This window comes from Oryctolagus cuniculus, chromosome 8, assembly GCF_051225735.1.
Source record: "Oryctolagus cuniculus isolate XC-2025 breed Fujian yellow rabbit chromosome 8, ASM5122573v1, whole genome shotgun sequence".
NCBI lineage: Eukaryota > Metazoa > Chordata > Mammalia > Lagomorpha > Leporidae > Oryctolagus > Oryctolagus cuniculus.
This window is the reverse complement of record NC_142874.1, coordinates 142,208,844-142,230,825: the sequence shown is the minus strand read 5'-3', so window position 1 is coordinate 142,230,825 and position 21,982 is coordinate 142,208,844. Positions and strand designations below refer to the sequence as shown.

General features: G+C 43.4%; 1 long non-coding RNA gene across 1 annotated transcript; it reads left to right on the top strand.

Annotated features, from left to right (window-relative positions):
* The first annotated feature begins 11,304 nt into the window (after positions 1-11,304).
* LOC149125217 (uncharacterized) lies at positions 11,305-13,543 on the top strand. Its single transcript, XR_016212612.1, has 2 exons — positions 11,305-11,652; positions 13,304-13,543. It is a non-coding gene; the product is annotated as an uncharacterized LOC149125217 (long non-coding RNA).
* Positions 13,544-21,982: the final 8,439 nt, after the last annotated feature.

Sequence of the window (21,982 nt, the reverse complement as noted above, 5' to 3'; positions counted from 1 at the left end):
CCCTACTCTGTCCCCAGATCGTGCCCACCCAAACACATGAATCACAAAGCCTGCACTCTCCCTAGGCTGTCTGCCTTTTCCCTACCATTCACTCATGTTGCTGAGGTGCACTGTCTCCCATGGGCCCGTATGACTTCTTCGTTTTTGTGTGTGGGGGTCTGCATTCTGAACCCTTTCCAGCACCACATGCCCACAGACCTATGGAAACTAGACAAATACGTTCCTTGAACAGTACTTAGTCAAGGCACAAGGTGCCGGAGGGCTCTCTTTGTGACCCTAGACTCCTCATATGCTCTGGATAAGTGTTTCCATCTGGTAATCTCACAACACCTGTTCCGAAAAATAATATGTAAGTTTAAGCCACAGCCACTTTAATGCACAATCACTGGATGCTTGTGCAAGATAGCCGTTTTAAGAGATGACATTTGGGCCTGTGCCGCGGCTCACTAGGCTAATCCTCCACCTTGCAGTGCCGCAGCACACCGGGTTCTAGTCCCAGTTGGGGAAATGGATTCTGTCCCGGTTGCCCCTCTTCCAGGGCAGCTCTCTGCTGTGCCCCAGGAGTGCAGTGGAGGATGGCCCAAGTGCTTGGGCCCTGCACCCCATGGGAGACCAGGAGAAGCACCTGGCTCCTGCCATCGAATCAGCGTGGTGCGCTGGCCGTAGCGCGCTGGCCGCGGCGGCCATTGGATGTGAAGCAACGGCAAAAGGAAGACCTTTCTCTCTGTCTCTCTCTCTAACTCACTGTCCACTCTGCCCGTCAAAAAAAAAAAAAAGAGATGACATTTGAAAGAAGGAATACTGTGCTTCAATTCGTGTTACCCTTCTCCATTTTGTATTCAAATAATCCAATACACCCAGACAACAGTTTGAACACCAGCACCAAGAAAAATGATCAAGACCCAGAAATTGGAACACTCCCTTTCTGGAGGAGAATGGAGTCTCAGCGTGACAGCTTTAACACATTTGGTTGGAACACTGCTGAAAAGTTTTGTGCTTTTATTTTAAATGAGTTGTAGTTAACATTGATATTGTTCCAGATGGTTCCTTCAGTTAAAAACTAAGGTACCATAACACAAAAGTGATCATGTGCAGTGGATTTTGGAAACACAACAAGCATGTTGAACACCTGCTAGTTTTCTTCTTTTTTAAAGATTTATTACTGTTTTTGAAAGACGGTTTTACAGAGAGGCAGAGGCAGAAAAAGAGAGAGATGCCAAGTCCATCCGCTGACTCACTGAGACAGGCAGGAGAAGCGCTGGTCTGAAGCCAGGAGCCAGGAGCTTCCTCGGGCCTCCCCTGTCTGTGCAGAGGCGCAAGTGGAGCAGCTGGGACATGAACCACCGCCCTTAGTGATTTCCAGTACTGTGGGAAGAGGCCTCCCTGCTATACCACAGTGCTGGTCCCAAGGAAGCATAAATTTTTATAAAGATGGTGGAGAGGTGCTAGACATCAGGGTACAGACTTAGAACGAAGTTTGATCTTGCTTAAAAGGATTGAACTCAGATTTTCAAGGTTAACACTGAATGTTTCCACCATAAAGAAGTGATAAATGTTGGAGAGGGCAGATATGTTGGATTCAATTGAACATCACACTATGTATTCATGCATGAAACATCACACGGTACTTCATAAATGTTCAAGTTTTATATACCATAAACAATCAAGATTTTTTTAAAAGAAAAATTTCAAATGGAGAGAATAACTAATCTATTTACTTCTAGTTCTGTTTTGTTTGAATTCTCACTTCCTGAAGTTCTTTTCTGATTAACACAACATGATCAACTCTGCTTGGCATCTCTATGTCCCACTTTCTACAAAACATAGCTTCTGTTGTGGATTTCTCTGTTAATAGTGTTTCACATCTATATGTCCATGCTCAAAATCACGCAAAAAAAAAAAAAATTAGTCAGATGCAAAAGCCCAACAGCTCTGTGTCATTGAAATATCCCAGTGCTGAAACAGCATGTTAGTTTGAGAATCTTACAACACATTTTTAAAGTAATATTCCCAGCACACATCTTCTTTCTTAGATGGAATAGCCTCTAGGTATCATATACATTAGTCTAAAAACATGGGTGTGAAGGTACAAGCAGGATAAGGCAATAGGATGACCCTCTCACATTTAGAAGCTTTCAACAGAAAGCACCTTTCTGTCATTATTGTACTGGAATCTCACTGTCATGGTTTCTTATCATTTCCTTTCTGTATCGAGGTGAAGGCATATTGGGTGGATGCACATTTAACATTGTTATTTCCTCCTGCTGAATTAAATCCTTCATCATTATATAATGCACTTCCCACCTCTTTATACCAACTTAATTTGAAATTTATTTATCTGGTAGAAATCTGATTATTGCCTTCCTTGGACTCCATCTGTGTGAAATATCTCATGGTATGTGTTACTTTCAGTGCCCATGTGCCCCTAGATGTGGAGTTATGTTGTAAGCAGCATAGAATGAGTGCTTTCATCAATTCACTTAGTCACTTGGCATATTTATAACTAGAGAGTTTACTCCATTTACATTCAAGGTAACTGTGGATACACAGTAGCTCACTCATGTTGTCTGATATTTCTTTTCTAGTGCCATTTCCTTCACTTTCATCTCAGAGAGTTTGGGAATGTTGGCACACGTGAGTATATTGATGAAAAACTCAAAATTTTGATATACAAAGTGGTCAGATATCGATTATGGGAAAGTATTAGTGCACACTAATGTGTACATTTGTTGACAGTAGTTAGATTTGGACAGAACCGTAGCTGAGTTCAGGGAAGGGATCTCATCAAACTTTTTTATTTTATTTTATTTTTATGTTTGACAGGCAGAGTGGACAGTGAGAGAGAGAGACGGAGAGAAATGTCTTCCTTTTGCCATTGCTTCACGCTCCAATGTCCGCCACGGCAAGCACACCTCGCTGATCCGAAGCCAGGAGCCAGGCGCTTCTCCCGGTTTCCCATGTGTGTGCAGGGCCCAAGAACTTGGGCCATCCTCCACTGCACTCCTGGGGCACAGCAGAGAACTGGCCTGGAAGAGGGGCAACCGGGACAGAATCTGGCGCACCGACCAGGACATGAACCTGGTGTGCCGGCACTGCAAGGCGGACAATTATCTTATTTACCCGCAGCGCCGGCTTCATCAGACTTTTGACATTTGATTTTGTCCTTCTACGGATATAAAATTTTCCAAACATAAAAGTTTTAGGCCTCCGAAAATGCTAGGGACAATGGTGTTGATTATTCTGCTATCTCTCAAAGCAGAAGATGTATCTGGATCATGCTCCATGTGATGTGCTCAGACATACGTATCTCAGGTATGAAAGTGCCTCTGAACAATTTGAACATCTCTCTCCCTAGAAGCCTCCTGAGCTAGTGACAATGACAAAATGAGGACAGCATTATTCCCCTCACACTTGCACAAATGACAAAACACCCCACAAACTCACTCCTCCTCCAAGGGGAGGGCTGGCTACACCCTAGAACATGTTAAAGAATTTCACTCCTCTGCATTGGGCTCCAGGTATGGCTTCAGTGTCTAAAACAAAAATGGATACCAGGCTCCATGTTTGGAAAATAACAAACTTTGCTCCCAGAAATTAACAAATGAAATGACTCTTTGTTTTCTTTTTATTATTCTGAAGTAAATATTCAAGCAGATGGGAATTGGAGGGAAATATCCAGTCCTTTATCTCGATTATCAGCATGAAGCATAGATGGAGGGAAAACACACAGATGCCTGCCATAATGCAGACGGTGAGAACAGAGCACCAGCAGAGGCACTTTGAAGGCATGGCAGCCCTCACCTCCGGATCAAACAGCCCGTCTCTAACTGCAGCCTTTGTCACAGAGCCTGCTCTGTCTTGTCTTCACTCACAGAACACTCAGAACCCTGCTCTTCCTGCCTCCAGCTCACTCCCAGACATGAGGATGTTCGGCCTCCTCACTGCCATTGTCCTGGTGGCACTCCAGGCCAAGGCTGAGCCTGTGCCACCATCAGATGAAGAGATTCCAGACCAGGAGCAGACAGATGTGGGTGGCCAGGTCATGGCCATCTCCTTTGCTGAGGATGAAACCTCTGCTCTTCAGGATCCAGGTGATAGAATCCAATGTGGAGGAACTACCCAAACTGAAGAGGAAAGGTTGGAGGAAGGCTCTGGGGTTGAGTCTTCAAAGGTCTTAGTGACTCTGCTGAATTTACTTAGGTTCTCATAGCCTTGAGTTTTTTCCAACAGGGTTCAGTTCAACAGGTATGTCCAGCTAGTAGTTCCTAGTGTTCCCCACCACAGCAGGGCAACCACAGATCTGAATACTCTGGCATTTCCTATAGAGAGACTGCAAAGCAGGGAACGTTCAATACAAAATGGTTCAAGTGTGGACTACAGAGGTTACTAGCTGATTGGATCCAAGTACACTCTGTGCTTTGTTAAGGTATTGTGTATACCCCAAGAGGTACAAATGTATTAAGAGTTAATACTAAATGTTACAAACAAATAAAATGAAATAGAATAAACATTGGAAGTCAAAAGCCTCAAAGAGATGTTCCTCACAAAAGACTGTGTATTCCAACATATGTCTTTGGAATAGCCTTGTCCAAATTTGGAGAGTCTTAAGGGAAGTCACCCTGGGTCAAATGTGTAATCCAGTTATGAGGACAGCATTTGACACTGCTTAGTAGAGAAACGTTGAGAACCTGGAGACCCAGCTAAAGCTGTGTTCAGATGTGTTTGACAAGGTCAGGAGCACAAAGACTCGGACAAAGGAGAAAGGGTCTCAAATCGTGTTTGTGACCACACTTCCTGTGTCTGTTACTTCCAGGGGCTGGGTGCTCTTCCTGCTGCTGGCTGTGATGTAGTCCATATGAGACCCTCTCAGCTCAGCTGGAACAGTCCCTGCTTTTCTTTGAACCCTGTGTTCGTTGCCAGACCCTCTCTCTGTATCCTTGTTCGTCTGCTGATACTGTTGATTCTGCCAAGACCCCCGTTAAAACTGAGAAACCTGTTACCACCCAGACCTCTGACCCCTGGGACCAATGAGACTGCCGAGACGCCCGTAACAGCCCAGATTCCCGCGACAGTCAGGACCATCAAAAGTGATCTTCAGTTTATAAGACGCTGTGATCCTCGAGAAGAAGTATGTGGTATCTGCCACGAGGTTCCTACACTCATCCATATCTGTTCCAGAAGAAGACACAGAAATGAAGAATGAACTTGTCATTTCCTTCACCCATTGAATAGAACCACCTTTACTCCAGAACCTTGCATTAACTTTTTTTTCTCTATCCCATTTAAAGTCCTTGCAACTAATTTCTGTGTCAACATCTCTTTTTTATTTGCTTTGTTTTTGAGTCACACTGAACTGCAATTAGCACTGTGGGCAACCAAACACTTTCCAAAGGAAAAACTACCTCCAAGTTGTCTAGTTTGCTGCAGTTTTTCTAGGTCCTTGAGATGCGCTGAAAGTTCATTTATTTGGTACCTTTCCAATTTCTTAATATAGGCACCTATTGCTATAAACTTGCCTCTCAATACTGCTTTTGACATATCCCATAAGTTTTGATATGTTGTGTTGTTATCCTCATTTACTTCCAGAAAGTTTTTGATTTCTCTTTTGATTTCTTGAATGACCCAGTGTTCATTCAGGAGCATTTTGTTCAGTCTCCATGTGTTTGCATACTTTCTGGGGTTTCCTGAGTGCTAATTTCCAGCTTCATTCCGCTGTGGCCTGAGAAGCTGCATGGTATGATTCTAATTTTTTTAAATTTGCTGAGACTTGCTTTATGACCTAGTATGTGATCAATCCTAGAGAAGGTTCCATGCACTGCTGAGAAGAATGTAAAGTCTGTAGATGTAGGATTGAAAGTTGTGTAGATATCTCTTAGATCCATTTGGGCAATAGTGTCAATTATATCTGCTGTTTCCTTGTTGATCTTCTGTCCGGATGATCTGTCTATTTCTGAGAGTGGAGTATTGAAGTCCCCCAGTACTATTGTATTGGAGTCTAAATCTCCCTTTAAGTCCCTTAACATATCTTTAAAATAGACCGGTGCCCTGTAATTAGGTGCATATACATTTATAATAGTTACATCTTCCTGTTGAATTGAACCCTTAATCATTATATAGTGTCCCTCTTTGTCTCTCTTAACAGTTTTTGTATTAAAGTTTATTTTGTCTGATATTAATATGGCTACACCTGCTTTTTTTTGGTTTCTGTTGGCATGGAATATCTTTTCCCAACCTTTCATTTCAGTCTGCATGCCTCTTTGTTAGAGAGATGTGTTTCTTGTAGGCAGTAAATAGATGGGTTTTGTTCCTTAATCTATTCAGCCAGTCTATACCTTTTAACTGAAGAGTTAAGTCCATTAACGTTTAATGTGATATTAACACATAGTGACTTTGCCCTGCCATTTTCCCAGAGATATTTTCTAGTATATGCTTTGAGCTTCCCATGCTTTTTACTGGTAGGTGTTCTTCCTTTCCCTTCTTTCATATTGATGGCCGTGTTTCTGTGTTTCTGAGTGTAGCACATCTTTAAGTATCTTTTGCAGGGTGGGCCGGACGAGTGGCCACAAAGTCTTTCAATTTCTGTTTGCTATGAAAGGTCTTTATTTCACCTTCATTCCCAAATGAAAGCTTAGCAGGATATAGTATTCTGGGCTGGCAATTTTTCTCTCTTAGCACCTGTGCTATGTCTCGCCATTCCCTCCTAGCCTGTAGTGTTTCTGATGAGAAGTCTGCTGTGAGTCTACTTGGAGATCCTCTGAGAGTAATCTGATGTTTCTCTCTTGCACATTTTAGGATCTTTTCTTTATGTTTCACTGTGGTTAGTTTAATTACAACGTGTCGTGGTGAGGATCTCTTTTGGTCATGTTTACTAGGGGTTCTATGAGCTTCCTGTACTAGGATGTCTGTGTCCTTCTCCAAACCCGGAAAGTTCTCTGCTAGTGTCTCACTAAAAAGGCCTTCTAATCCTTTCTCCCTCTCCATGCCTTCAGGAACTCCTAGAACCTGAATGTTGGTTTTTTTTTAATAGTATCCTGTAGATTCCCAACAATATTTTTTAGATTTCTAATTTCCTCTTCTTTTCTTTGGTTTGACTGTATGTTTTCCTGTGCTCTGTCTTCTAAGTCCGATATTCTCTCTTCTGTTTCACTGACTCTGTTTTAAGGCTCTCTCATGTGCTTGTCATTTGATCTATTGAGCTCTTCATTTCATTTAGATTTCTATTCACTATCACCCTTTCCTGTTCTACTACTTTCTGCAATTCATTTTGATTCTTCCTTAAAATTTCATTTTCACGAGAGATTTTCAATCCTGTCCAATAAGGATTTCTGTAGTTCAAGGATTTGCTTTTGAAAACTTCTAAATGTTCTTATAATAAATTTTTTGAAATCCATATCTTGCATTTCTTCTATCTCATCATCTTCATAATCTTGGCTTGGGGTGTTTTGTTCATTTGAAGGTGTCGAGTGTCTTCGTTAATCTTGTTCCCTGATTTTGTGTTTGTTGCTTGGCATTGTTAATTATTCTTCCCTCACTGTGAGTTTTTTTTTTTTTTAACTTTTATTTAATTAATATAAATTTCCAAAGTACAGGTTATGGATTACAGTGGCTTCCCCCCCATAACGTCCCTCCCACCCGCAATCCTCCCCTTATCCACTCCTTCTCCCCTTCCATTCATATCAAGATTCATTTTTGATTCTCTTTATATACAAAAGATCAGTTTAGCATACATTAAGTAAAGATTTCAACAGTTTGCTCCCACACAGAAACATAAAGTGAAAAATACTGTTTGAGTATTACTTATGGCATTAAATCTCAATGTACAGCACACTAAGGACAGAGATCCTACATGAGGAGTAAGTGCACAGTGACTCCTGTTGTTGACTTAACAAATTGACACTCTTGTTTATGGCATCAGTAATCACTGAGCTGCCAAGGCTATGGAAGCCCCCTGAGTTCACCAACTCTGATAATATTTAGACAAGGCCATGGTCAAAGTGGAAGTTCTCTCCTCCCTTCAGAGAAAGGTTCCTCCTTCTTTGATGACCCGTTCTTTCCACTGGGATCTCACTCGTGGAGATCTTTCATTTAGGTGTTTTTTTTTTTTTTCCCCAGAGTGTCTTGGCTTTCCATACCTGAAATACTCTCATGGGCTTTTCAGCCAGATCTGCGTGCCTTAAGGGCTTATTCTTAGGCCAGAGTGCTGTTAGGACATCTGCCATTCTATGGGTCTGCTGTGTATCTCGCTTCCCATGTTGGATCGTTCTCTCCCTTTTTTATACTATCAGCTAGTGTTTGCAGACACTATTCTTGTTTATGTGATCCCTTTGGCTCATAGTCCTATCATTATGATCAATTGTGAACAGAAATTTATCACTGGGACTAGTGAGATGGCATTGGTACATGCCACCTTGATGGGATTGAATTGGAATCCCCTGGTATGTTTCTAACTCTACCGTTTGAGGTAAGTCAGCCTGAGCATGTCCGAATTGCACATCTCTTCCCTCTCTTATTCCCACTCTCATATTTAACAGCGATCACTTTTCAGTTAAGTTTCAGCACTTAAGAAGAATTGTGTATTGATTACAGTATTCAACCAAAAGTATTAAGTAGAACAAACAAAAAAAAAAAGAGGTTTTTTTTTTTTTTTTATACTGTGTCTGTGTTACATGGACTGTCTGCTGTTGGAGGAGCCTTGGAGGCTTGAGGTGGGTGTGGCCAGAGAGCTCTGCTTGGTTCCTCCAGGTTAAGTGTGTGTAAAGGTGACACCCTCAGGTTATGCATGGTAAATCTCTTTTTATTTATTTATTTATTTTTTAATTTTTTAATTTTTTTATTTTTTTATTCAGGAGGTAAGTAATACCGCAAGGCTGAGTAAAATTGATGGTATTTACCTTCAGATCTGAATCTGTGTGGGCTCAGTTTCTTTTGTGGATTCCCACTGGGTTGCCTAGGCTACTGAATTGTAGTGCTCAGGTCATTAGCTCTACCCTTTTGTTATGTATATCCAGAATGGGGCCTGCTCTTTGTCTCTTGCTTGCCTTTGCAAGGTCGGAGGAAAAGGAAACTCATCTGTACCACTATCCCCCACATTTTTTTTTCCTTGCTTCCCTCTAGACTCTGTCTGCCATTTCCCCGCCAATGTCTTGGGTTACAGAGCTCACCCCCACTTCCAGCGCCCATGTGTGGACTCGGAGCCGTGGGCGTCCCTGCTCTTCCCGCTGGTCGTCTGTGTCACATCCACTCCCCTTCTAGCACTGGTGTGCAGACCCTGCGGCTCCTGGCCTCGGCGGCTCCAGTGGCTCTGGTGGCTTCCGCAGCTCCCTCGGCTCAGCTTGCACCCAGTGGGCAACCTTGATCTCCCAGTAGGTCCTCCGGGTCACAGCCACTAGATCCGAAAGAGTTTCCTCTGCAATTTTTCATTGATCCTTTTTTTGAGACTACTGTAACTCCACTTATTAAACTATCTTTTCCCGAACTATCAGTGTGCGTCCACACTACTCTGCCATCTTGGCTCTGCCACCCATTAATGTTCAATCTTTATGTATCAGGTAACAATACGGATTTTTTAAGGAAAAAAGAAGTTTCAAACGGAGAGAACTATCTACTCTATTTGCTTTTAGTCCTGTTTCCTTAGTTCTCGTTTCCTGTGATTCTTTTCTGATTAACACAACATGATCAATTCTGCTTGGCATCTCTAGGTCTCACTTTCTACAAAACAGAGCTTCTGTTGTTGATTTCTCTGAAAATAGTGTTTCCCATCTATATGTCCATGGTCATTTTTGCCCCCAAAAATAAAATCAGTCAGATGCTAAAGTCCCAAACTCTGTGTCAGTGAAATATCCCAATGCTGACACAGTGCTTTAGTTTCAGAATCTCACAACACATTTTTAAAGTGATATTCCCTGCACACACCTTCTTTGTTAGATGGAATAACGTCTAGATTTCATGTATGTTAGTCTAAGAACATGGGTGTGTAGGTGCGAAAAAGATAAGGGAATAGGATGACCCTCTCATGTTTGGTAGCTTTGATTTTCCTAGAAACAGAAAGCACCTTTCTGTCATTATCGTACTGGAATCTCACTGTTCTGGTCTCTTATCATTTCCTTTCTGTATCGAGGTGAAGGCATATTGGGTGGATGCACATTTAAAGTTGTTATTTTCTTCTGGTGAATTACATCCTTCATCATTATATAATGGCCTTCCCATCTCTTTATACCACTTTTAATTTATTAATCTGGTAGAATAAGGCTATTGCATTCTTTTGGACTCCATCTGCTTGGAATATCTCATGCTATTTGTTACTTTCAAAGCCCATGTGTCCCTAGAATTGGAGCTATGTTGTAAGCAGCATAGAATTGAGTTTTTCATTAACTCACTTAGGTACATGACATATTTATAACTAGAGAGTTTACTCCATTTACATACAAGGTAATTGTTGATATATAGTTGCTCGCTCCTGCTGCTTGACATTTGTTTCTTACTGTGATTTCCTTCAGTTTATCTCAGAGAATATCAGAATATTGGCACACTTATATATATTGATGACAGAACTAACATGTTTTGATATACAAAGTGATCAAGATATTGCATGAGAGGAAAATATTAGTGCAGACTAATGTGTATATTTGTTGACAGTAGTTAGATTTGGACAGAACCGTAGCTGAGAACAGGGATGGGATCTCACCAGACTCTCTGCATTTGAATTTTTGTCCTTCTACAGGTTTTAAGATTTTCCAAACGTAAAAGTTGCAGTCTCAAAAACGATAGAGGTAATGGTGTTGATTCCTCTGCTATCTCTCAACATAGACTGCTGTATCTGGATATCCTCCAAGTGCTGTGCTTAGACACATGTCCTGCAGGAATGAAAGTGCCTCTGAACAATTTGAACATCTCTCTCCCCAGAGGCCTCCTGACCAGGTGACAACAACAGCATGAGGACAGCAATTCTCCCCTTCACACTGGCCCAAAGGGAGTTAACACCCCAAAAACTCATTCCTCCTCCATGGGGAGGGCTACACTCTAGAACATGCTAAAGAATTTCACTCCTCTGCATTGGGCTCCAGGTATGGCTTCAGTGTTTAAACCTCAAATTGATAACAGGCCCATGTTTGGAAAATAAGAATCTTTGCTCCCAGAAATTAACAAATGAAATGACTCTTTGTTTTCTCTTTATTACCTTGCAGTAAATATTCAAACAGATGGGAATTAGGAGGAATATCCAGTCCTTTATCTTGATTATCAGCATGAAGCAAAAACGGAGAAAAAACACACAGATGCCTGCCATAGTACAGGCGGTGCGAACAGAGCACCATCAAAGGCACTGGTGGGCATGGCAGCTCTCAATTCCTGTTCAAAGACACCCCGTCTCTAACTGCAGCCTTTGTCACAGAGCCTGCTCCTAGCACTATATAATCAGGACTCGTTCTCAGGCATAGCACACTCAGAATCGTGCTCTTCCTGCCTCCAGCTCACTCCCAGACATGAGGACATTCACCCTCCTCACTGCCATTGTCCTGGTGGCACTCCAGGCCAAGGCTAAGCCTTTGTCACCATCAGATGAAGAGATTCCAGACCAGGAGCAGACAGATGTCGGAGACAAGGTCATGGCCAACTCCTGTGCAGAGGATGAAACTTCTGCTCTTCAGAACCGAGGTGAGAGACTCCAACATGGAAGAACTATGGAAACTGAGGCAGGAGGATTGAAGGAAGGCTCTGGAATTGAGTCTTCAAAGGTCTCAGTCACTCTGCTGAATTTACTTAGGTTCTCATAGCCTTGAGTTTTTTCCAACAGGGTTCAGTTCAACAGATACGTCCAGCTAGTAGTTCCTGGTGTTCCCCATCACAGTAGGACAACCATAGATCTGAATATTCTGCATTTCCTATAGAGAGAGTGAAAAGAAGCGGACGTTTGATACAAAATGCAACAAATCTAGACGACTACAGAGGTTACAAGCTGACTGGATTCAAATACTTTTTATTAAGATAATGTGTATCCCACAAAAAGTGCAAATGTATTATGAGTTAATACTAAATGTTACAAACAAAGTAAATATGGGACAAAGCAGTGGCTCACTTGGCTAATCCTCCACCTGTGTTCCCGGCATCCCATATATGTGCCAGGTTCTATTCCCTGCTGCTCCTCTTCCAGTCCAGCTCTCTGCTGTGGCCCAGGAAGACAGGGTAGAATGGCCAAGTGCTTGGGCACCTGCACCCACGTGGGAGACCAGGAGGAAGCACCTGACTCCTGGCTTTGGATTGGCACAGTGCTGGTCATAGCGGCAAATTGGGGGGTGAACTAACAGAAGGTAGACCTTTCTCTATGTCTCTCTCTCTCATTCTCTAACTCTATCTGTCAAATAAAAAAAATAAAATAAAATTGTATATATATTAGAAGTCAAATGACTCTAGGAGATGTTCCTCCTAAAAAGACTGTGTATTCCAACATACGCTGTGAAATAGCCTTGTTCAAATTTGGAGAGTCTTAAGGGAAGTCACCATGGGTCAAATGTGAATACCCAGTTGTGAGGACAACATTTGACACTGCTTAGTAGAGAAACGTTGAGAACTGGTAAACCCAGCTGAACCTGGGTTCAGATGTGTTTGACGAGCTCAGGAGCATAAAGAGTCAGACAAAGAAGAATGGGTCTCAAATCGTGTTTGTGACAACACTTCTTTGTCGCGCCCCCTCTTCGTGGAGGAACGACACAGGACCCTGCGCTGTTCTTTCGTCTGCTCGGCCCTTCCTGGGTTTGCTGCTGGTTCTTCCCAGGTTGGCTACCAACCCTTCCACCTCCGTGGAAGGGCGGTTCCCCCTGCCACTTTCCCCACTTCCGCGGGGAAGCAGCACACCGCCAGCCGGCTCTCTCGGGGGCTGCTCAGGTGTTCCTTCAGATAGATGTTCCTGGTGCATGTTGTCTCTCTCCTCCTTTATAGTCCTCTTCCACCAATCCCAACTCTGCTACCCACACGCCGAGTACGCTGCTCTCCTGCAATCAGCAGCAGGATCAGCTCGTGCAGGTCATCGCTCAAGTTGGCGAGAGACAGCTGCGTAGAAGCTGTTTACTCCTCTCCCAGTGCCATATTGTGGGAGAGCAGATGCATAGAATAAGTCTTAATTCGAGTAACTTAGTCTAGTCCGAGATGCTCCCCACACTTCTTGTGTCTGTTACTTCCAGTGGCTGGGTGCTCTTCCCACTGCTTGCTGTGATGTAGCCCCCATGAGACCCTCTCATCTCAATGTGGAATGGTGCTGGCTTTTCTTTGATCCCTGTGTTCATTGACAGACACTCTCTCTGTACCCTAGGTTGCCCACAGAATCTGAAACCATACTGTAGCTGCAAATGGCGCTGTGGCATTGGAGAGGAGGAGAAAGGAATCTGCCATAAGTTTCCTATAGTCACCTATGTCTGTTGCAGAAGACCATGACCAGGACATGAAGAATGAACTCATCATTGCCTCCACACATGGAACAGAACCACCTTTACTCAGAATCTTGTCATTAAGGTTTTTTTTTCTGTATCTCATATAAAGTCCTTGCAACCAATCTCTGTGTCAACATCTCTTTCCTATTTGCTATGTTTTTGGGTCACACTGAACTGCAATTAGCACTGTGGGCAACCAAACACTTTCCAAAGGAAAAACTACCTCCAAGTTCTAGGAATATTCAGGAGAAACACATACTTCAGGAAACAAAAGGTGCTAGGGAACCTCAAGTCCTGATTTTGATGTATGTGTCCCCCTAGATTATCAGTTCAGGTACCTACACTTAGTTGAGATTCACTCTGAAGAAGAGTTCACTGTGTTAAGGCAAGCATTTATGTCTGCTTCAAGTTTATGGTCACTCCATGAGTACACCTCAGGAAGGATCACTGTCCTCACACCCATAGCACTGGGGTATTGACCTGAGACTCCTGTTCCCCATCCACCAAGAGCTGGGGTCACAACAGCTGCACTGATCTACCTTGAATTCAGGTGGGAAGGGGCAGTTCATAAACACCGTGGAGGAGAGAAACAAGCATAGGAGCCCACACTGAGACAGACTCAATTTCAGTATCACCATGCAGGCCCAGTATAAACTGGAGATCCTATCCCCCACGTCAGTCTCCTGAGTGTCCATGAGCAGCAGTGAACCTAACGCTGTTGTGTAGTTCAACTCAGTGGATGCCCCTAGGAACTGTGAGGGTGAAAGCAGGTCTCCAGCAATGGGGAGTCCATGGTAATTTTGGTCCAGATGTTCTGATACTAAGAGCAACCATGTGCATCAGTGAGTGAGGTCAAGGTCAACCTGGTCTCACTCTAGGACAGCACTCATGCTGCCCTTGTGCACACACGAGTCTGCACTGAGGCTGCCATTCTTCCCCTCCCTCCCTGTCTTGTCCCCAGCTCCTGCCAAGCATACACTTGCACCACAAAGCCTGCATTCTTCTGAGCCTGCCTGACCTTTCCCTTCCTTTCACTCATGGTTACTGATGGGCACCATCTCCCATGGTCCTTATGACATCTCAGTTTTTGTATGTGAGCCTGCATCCTGTCTCAACTCCTTCCTGCACCTCATGCCCACAGCCCCATGGACACCTGAAGAATACATTCCTTAAACAGTACTAGGTGAAGGCACAAGTCCCTGGTGTGGGGTCCATTTGTGAGCCCTAGACCCCTCATGTGTTCTGGATAAGTGTTTCCATCTTGTAATCAATCTCACAACACCTGTTTAGAAAAATAATATGTAAGTTTAGCCATGGATATTATAATGCATGATCACTGGAGGTTTTTCCCTAGAATGCCACTGTGAGAGAAGACATTTGAGAGAAAGAAACAGTGCTTCAAGTCATGTTACTATTCTTCAATTTTTATTCAAATAATCCAGTATCCCCAGATGACTGGTTGAACTCCAGCACCATGAAATTTTATGAAGATCCAGAAAATGGAACACTCCCTTCCGGAGGAGAATTGAGTCTCAATATGACAGTTTTAACACATTTGGTTGGAACAATGCTAAAAGGTTTTGTGCTTTTCTTTTGTTCTTTGAGATGTAGTTAACATTGATATTGTTCCAGATGGTTCCTTCAGTTAAAAACTAAGGTACAGTAACACGAAACTGATCATGTACAGTGGATTTTGAATACACAACAATGGTAATGAACACCGGTTAGCTTTCTTATTTTTTTTTAAAGATTCATTTATCTATTTGAAATGCAGAATTACAGAAAGGCAGATGCAGAATGAGAGAGAGAGGTCATCCACCCACCGGCACACTCCTAGAATGGACGGAGTGGTGCGAATCTGAAGTCAGCAGCCAGGAGCTTTCCAGGCCTCCCATGGGGATGCAGTGGCCCAAGGACTTGGGCCATCCTCCACTGCCTTCCCAGGCCATACCAGAGAGCTGGATCCGAAGTGGAGCAGCCAGAACTTGAACCAGTGCCCATATGGGATGCTGGAATTGCAGTCAGAGGCTTCACCTGCTTTGCCACAGTGCCGATCCCAAGGGAGCAGTTTTTATAAAGATGGTGGGAAAGTGCTAGTCATCAGTGTATAGACTTAAAAAGAAGTTTTATCCTACTAAAAGAATTGAACTCTGATTTTCAATGTTAATACTCAATGTTTCCACTATAAAAAAGGCAATATGTTTATTTCAATTGAACACTACACAAATGTTCTTTTTTTATGTACCAGTTAAGAATCTGGATTTTTTGAAAGAAAAATAAGTTTCAAACGGAGAGAAGTATCTACTCTATTTGCCTTTAGTCCTGTTTCCTTAGTTCTTGTTTTTTGTTTTTGTCTTTGTTTTTTTGTGATTCCTTTCTGATGAACACAACATGATCAGTTCTGCTTGGCAGCTCTATGTCCCAGTTTCTACAAAATTTAGCTTCTGTTGAGGTACCTTTCTCTGAAGGGAGGAGAGAACTTCCACTTTGACTACGACCTTGTCTAAACAAGATAAGAGTCGGAGAACTCAAAAGGCTTCCATAGCCTTGGAAACTCATGACTGGAGCATAAGGAGATTACTGATGCCATAAACAGGAGTGTCAATTTGTAAAGTCAACAACCGGAGTCACTGTGCACTTACTCCTCACGTAGGATCTCTGTCCTTAATGTGCTGTACATTGAGATTTAATGCTATAACGAGTACTCAAACAGTATTTTTCACTTTGTGTTTCTATAGGGGTGCAAACTGTTGAAATATTTACTTAATCTATACTAAACTGATCTTCTGTAAAAAAAAAAAAAAGAAAGAAAGAAATTATCAATTCCCAACTTGACTCTCACTGGGATTAAACATGACAATAGGTCTGATCTGATTTCATCATCATTTAAAAAATCATCTATTATTTTTCATTTTATGTTTCTGTGTGGGAGCAAACTGTTGAAATCTTTACTTAATGTATGCTAAACTGATCTTCTGTATATGAAGAGAATCGAAAATGAATCTTGATGTGAATGGAAGGGGATAGGGAGTGGGAAAAGGGAGGGTTGCGGTTTGGAGGGACGTTATGGGGGGGAAGCCATTGTAATCCATAAGCCATACTTTGGAAATTTATATTCATTAAATTAAAGTTAAAAAAAAAGTTTAGGGGGCTGGCACTATGGTATGGCACCACCTGCACCGCCGGCATCCCATATGGGCACTGGTCCTAATCCCGGCTGCTCTACTTCCGATCCAGCTCTCTGCAATGGCCTGGGAAGGCAGCAGAGGATGGCCCAAGTCCTTAGGCCCCTGCACCCACAGGGGAGACCTGGAAGAAAGTCCAGGCTCCTGGCTTCGGATTGGCGCAACTCTTGCCACTGCCGCCATTTGGGGAGTGAACCAGCGGGGAAGACCTCTCTCTGTCTGCCTCTGCCTCACTGCAACTCTGCCTTTCAAATAAATAAAATAAATCTTTAAAAAAATTTAGCTTCTGTTGTGGATTTATTTGTGAATAGTGTTTCACATTCCATACGTCCAATGGTCAAAATCACCCCACAAATAATTCAGTCGAATACGAAAGCCCCAGCAACTCTGTCTCAGTGAAACATTCCAGTGCTAAAAGAGCATTTTGTTGGAGAATCCCACCAGACATTTTTAGAGTAATGTTCCTACCACACACCTTCTTACTCAGATGGAATAGTCTCCAGATTCCATATGTGTTATTCTGAAAATCTGAGTGTGTAGGTGCAAATAGGATAAGGCACTAGAATGAACAATATGACTCTCCAGTATGGAGAGTTCATGGTACTTAGGAATTCTCATGTTTTCATACCCAAAGTCATCATGTGCATCAGCGAATGATGTCAAGGTAAACCAGTTCTTACAAAAGACAGCAACAATGCTGCCCTCCACACACACACTGAGTCTCTGCTGGGGCAGTCATAACTCATCCTGCTGCTCTCTCTCCCATCCCTGCCCACCACAACATTGGTACCAAAGCACTGTATTCTTTCAGCTTGTCTTAAGTTTTCCTTCCTTGAAGTCGTGTTTACTGATAGGCACAGTCTCCACTGGGCAAGTCTCACCTGTTAATTGTTGCTGTGTTAAACTTTCTCCTCTCTGAATTATTTCCCTCAATCAGATACCCACTAACTCATGGACACGTATCAGACACATTCCTTAAACAGCAACAGGTCAGGGCCACAAGGCTCCAATGAGGAGTCCAGTTGTGAGCCCTAGACCCCTTTTACTTACCGTGGATCTAGATTTCCCAGGAAAATCTAAGTGCATCTCTGTTTATTGTAATGCACAGTCGCTGGTACATTCTCCCAGTAAGGCAACACAGTGAGAGAAAACTACATTTACAAAGACAGAAGCAGTGTTTTAAGTGTGATTATCCCCCATTCTTGGTTCTAACAATGCAACAGACACAACGTGCAGACACCAGCACCAAGAACAATTACCAACATGTCCAGAATAGAGTCAAATCCCCCAGTACTCTATGAGATGGGTCTGAAGGAGGCTTGCCCAAGGGACCAGGACCCTACTGAGACCCATTAGGACTGGGGAAACACAGCCCAGACTCCAGGGAGAGGAGTTCATCATTGAGTCTGACATAGAAATGCACCAGTTCTTCCCCAATTTGTAGAAGGTGCAGTTTAACTACTGGAATTTTACATGTGAAGGTCAGGAAGTGCTCTTCCAATTTCTCTGACTGCCACTGGCTTGAAGTGTTGTAGACTATATCTAAGTCTTCACATTTTTCAAATCTGTCCAGCGGGTCAGGCTGACTTCATGCATCCGCACTGAACCCAGCATCCCTCAGGCTTGCTCCCCAGCTCCTCCAACCACTGGTAACATCTCCCCTTGTCACTGGGGGATTTTCAGGTGCAACATTGCAACATGTCCACAACCCAAATGCATATTTCTAGAGATTTTTAAATCACCTAACATGCTACACATTTTCATTAATTATTCTATTTAAAAATCTGCCTTTCTACACTAGAATTTAAGCCTTGTGTTTTCTTTATCATTGTTTCCTGGTGCCTAGATAACTGCCTAACACACAGTAGTGATCAATGAGTCGATTTTGATTAATTTATTGATTTGATCCAATTTTCATATATTGATACAAAATTACTTCATTTTTGTCAAACTGCACAGAAGAAAACTGAAATGACTAGATTTAAGTAAATCCATGTATCCAGTTCATGACAATATACTCTTTACAAATTGAATAGAATCGGGCCAGCGCCGCACCTCACCAGACTAATCCTCCTCCTGCAGCGCCCGCACCCCAGGTTCTAGTTCCGTTTGTGGTGCCAGATTCTGTCCCAGTTGCTCCTGGTCCAGTCCAGCTCTCTGCTGTGGCCCGGGAGTGCAGTGGAGGATGGACCAAGTGCTTGGGCCATGCACCCGCATGGGAGACCAGGAGAAGCACCTGGCTCCTGGCTTCAGATCTGCATAGTGTGCCAGCCACAGTGCGCTGGTAGTAGCTGCCATTTGGGGGGTGAACCAACAGAAAAGGAAGATCTTTCTCTCTGTTTCTCTCTCTCTCACTGTCTAACTCTGCCTGTCAAAAAAAAATTGAATAGAATCATTAAAAGCTTTAGCATTTGCGGATTAAGACATCCATGTGACATCATGTAGCCAGAGCACCTCAGAATGAAGGAAGACAATGTGAAGGAAAGACTTGCGATGCCTCTTTTTAAAGATTTATTTATGTATTTGAAAGTCAGAGTTACAGAAAGAGAGGTAGAAATAGAGACAGAGAGAGTGAGCTTGCATTCACTGGTTCACCTCTCCAATGGCCTCAATGGCTGGGCTGGGCCAGGCGGAGGCCAGGAGCCAGGAGCTTCCCCTAGGTCTCCCATGTAGGTGCAGGGACCCAATCACTTGGGCCTTCTTCTGATGCATTCCAAGGCATGTTAGCAGGGAGCTGGATCAGAAGCAGAGCAGTCAGTTCTTGGACTGTCACCCATATGGGATCCTGGTGTCACAAAGTTTGCTTTACCTGCTACATCACAGTTCCAGCCCCTGTGAAGCCTTTTAAACTGAAATATAGCAAAGGTTCAAACCTGGAATAGCTGAGGAGAACAGATAGAGCAGAACGTTAGGGGACAGCATGATACAATGGCAAGGGCCAGACAGAGTCATGATCTGACTCCCTCAGAGGAGAAGGGTGAGTTGCCACACAGGCAGATGGAAGCGAATTGAAAGCAGGTGTGCTGAGCAGCAAGTGTCAATTAAATGAAAAGAAGTGGATGAGGAATATCCTGTCTGTGCCTCACAGCTCTCACCACTACTATAACTTTCCTTGGACAAATGATACATGTAAAACACGGGGACACAGTTGCTGCCGACGATGTGTAAGCACCTCCAAATGAACAGTGAAAATTTGGGGGCTTCAGATGTGCCACAAATCTCATTCATGAGGGCCGGCGCCGTGGCTCAATAGGCTAATCCTCCACCTTGCGGCGCCGGCACACCGGGTTCTAGTCCCGGTCGGTGCGCCGGATTCTGTCCCGGTTGCCCCTCTTCCAGGCCAGCTCTCTGCTATGGCCAGGGAGTGCAGTGGAGGATGGCCCAGGTGCTTGGGCCCTGCACCCCATGGGAGACCAGGAAAAGCACCTAGATCCTGGCTCCTGCCATCGGATCAGCACGGTGCGCCGGCTGCAGCGGCGGCCATTGGAGGGTGAACCAACGGCAAAGGAAGACCTTTCTCTCTGTCTCTCTCTCACTGTCCACTCTGCCTGTAAAAAAAAAAAAAAAAAAAATCTCATTCATGAGATGAACATGAGCTTTGTGTTTACTGAAGACCCACAAGACATTTTCTTCCTTAAATACATTGCTTGTGAGGTAGAATAGCGCAATAAAGAACAGGTCAAATGTGGATCCATTGCCTTGACACATAGCTGTCCATGGACATAGAACTCCTATGTTTTGGGGGCATTGGGAGTCTTACCTGAGTGAATGCTCATTAGCAAGCACAGAGGGCTTAATCACATTGACCAGCCTCCCCTCTGACATCCTCTCCTGCTTTCCACCAGCCCACTCTGCAGGTAAATGCTCTCCTGCCTTTAGTTTCACAATGTTTGAATCCAACCTCTCTGTTGTGATTTTGAATCACCTTGCCATAGTCCTTGCATGGAGTCTTAAAGCACTCAACTATTATGTTGTAATCTCTGTTTCTTCTAGTCTCTCAATATTTGTTTACATATTGGGTACACATATTTTATGTATGTATATTTAAAGACAGTATGGCGATACCTCAGAAATCTGTAGGTAGACCTACCATATTATCCAGCCATCCCACTGCTAGGAATTTACCCAAATCATAAGAAATCAGCACAGGAAAGAGTGATCTGTATCCCCATGTTCATTACAGTTTAGTTCACAATAGCTAAGATATGAATTCCACATGCCTTAAGGGCAGATTCTGAGGCCAGAGTGTATTACAGGCATGGAAAGCCAAGACACTCTGGGAAAAAAAAAAAAAAAAACCTACATGAAAGATCTCCGCGAGTGAGATCCCAGTGGAAAGAACAGGTCTTCAAAGAAGGAGGTACCTTTCTCTGAAGCGAAGAGAGAACTTCCACTTTGACTACCACCTTGTCTAAATATGATCAGAGTTGGTGAACTCAAAAGGCTTCCATAGCCTTGGCAGCTCATGACAAGAACCTAGGGTGATTACTGATGCCATAAACAAGAGCGTGAATTTGTTAAGTCAACAACAGGAGTCACTGTGCACTTACTCCTCATGTAGGATCTTTGTCCTTAGTGTGCTGTACATTGTGATTTAATGCTATAACTAGTACTCAAACAGTATTTTTCACTTTGTGTTTCTATGTGGGTGCAAACTGTTGAAATCTTTACTTATTGTATGCTAAACTGATCTTCTGTGTATAAAGAGAATTGAAAATGAATCTTGATTGCCGGCACCGTGGCTCAATAGGCTAATCCTCCACCTTGCGGAGCCGGCACACCGGGTTCTAGTCCCGGTTGGGGCGCCGGATTCTGTCCCGATTGCCCCTCTTCCAGGCCAGCTCTCTGCTATGGCCAGGGAGTGCAGTGGAGGATGGCCCAGGTGCTTGGGCCCTGCACCCCATGGGAGACCAGGAAAAGCACCTGGCTCCTGGCTCCTGCCATCGGATCAGCATGGTGCGCCGGCTGCAGCAGCGGCCATTGGAGGGTGAACCAACGGCAAAGGAAGACCTTTCTCTCTCTGTCTCTCTCTCTCACTGTCTACTCTGCCTGTCAAAAAAAAAAAAAAAGAAAATGAATCTTGATGTGAATGGAAGGGGGGAGGGGGAAGGAAAGGGGAGGGTTGCGGGTGGGAGGGCAGTTATGGGGGGGGGGAAGCCATTATAGTCCATAACCTGTACTTTGGAAATTTATATTCATTAAATAAATGTTAAAAAATAAAATAATAAAAAAATAAAATAAAATAAAATAAAATAAAAAGTTGTGAATTCAACCCAGATGTCCATCAGCTGAAGACCACATAATGAAATCATGGGATATATACACTACGGAGTACTACTCAGTTGTAAAAAAGACAAGAGAAAGAAGAGAGAGAGA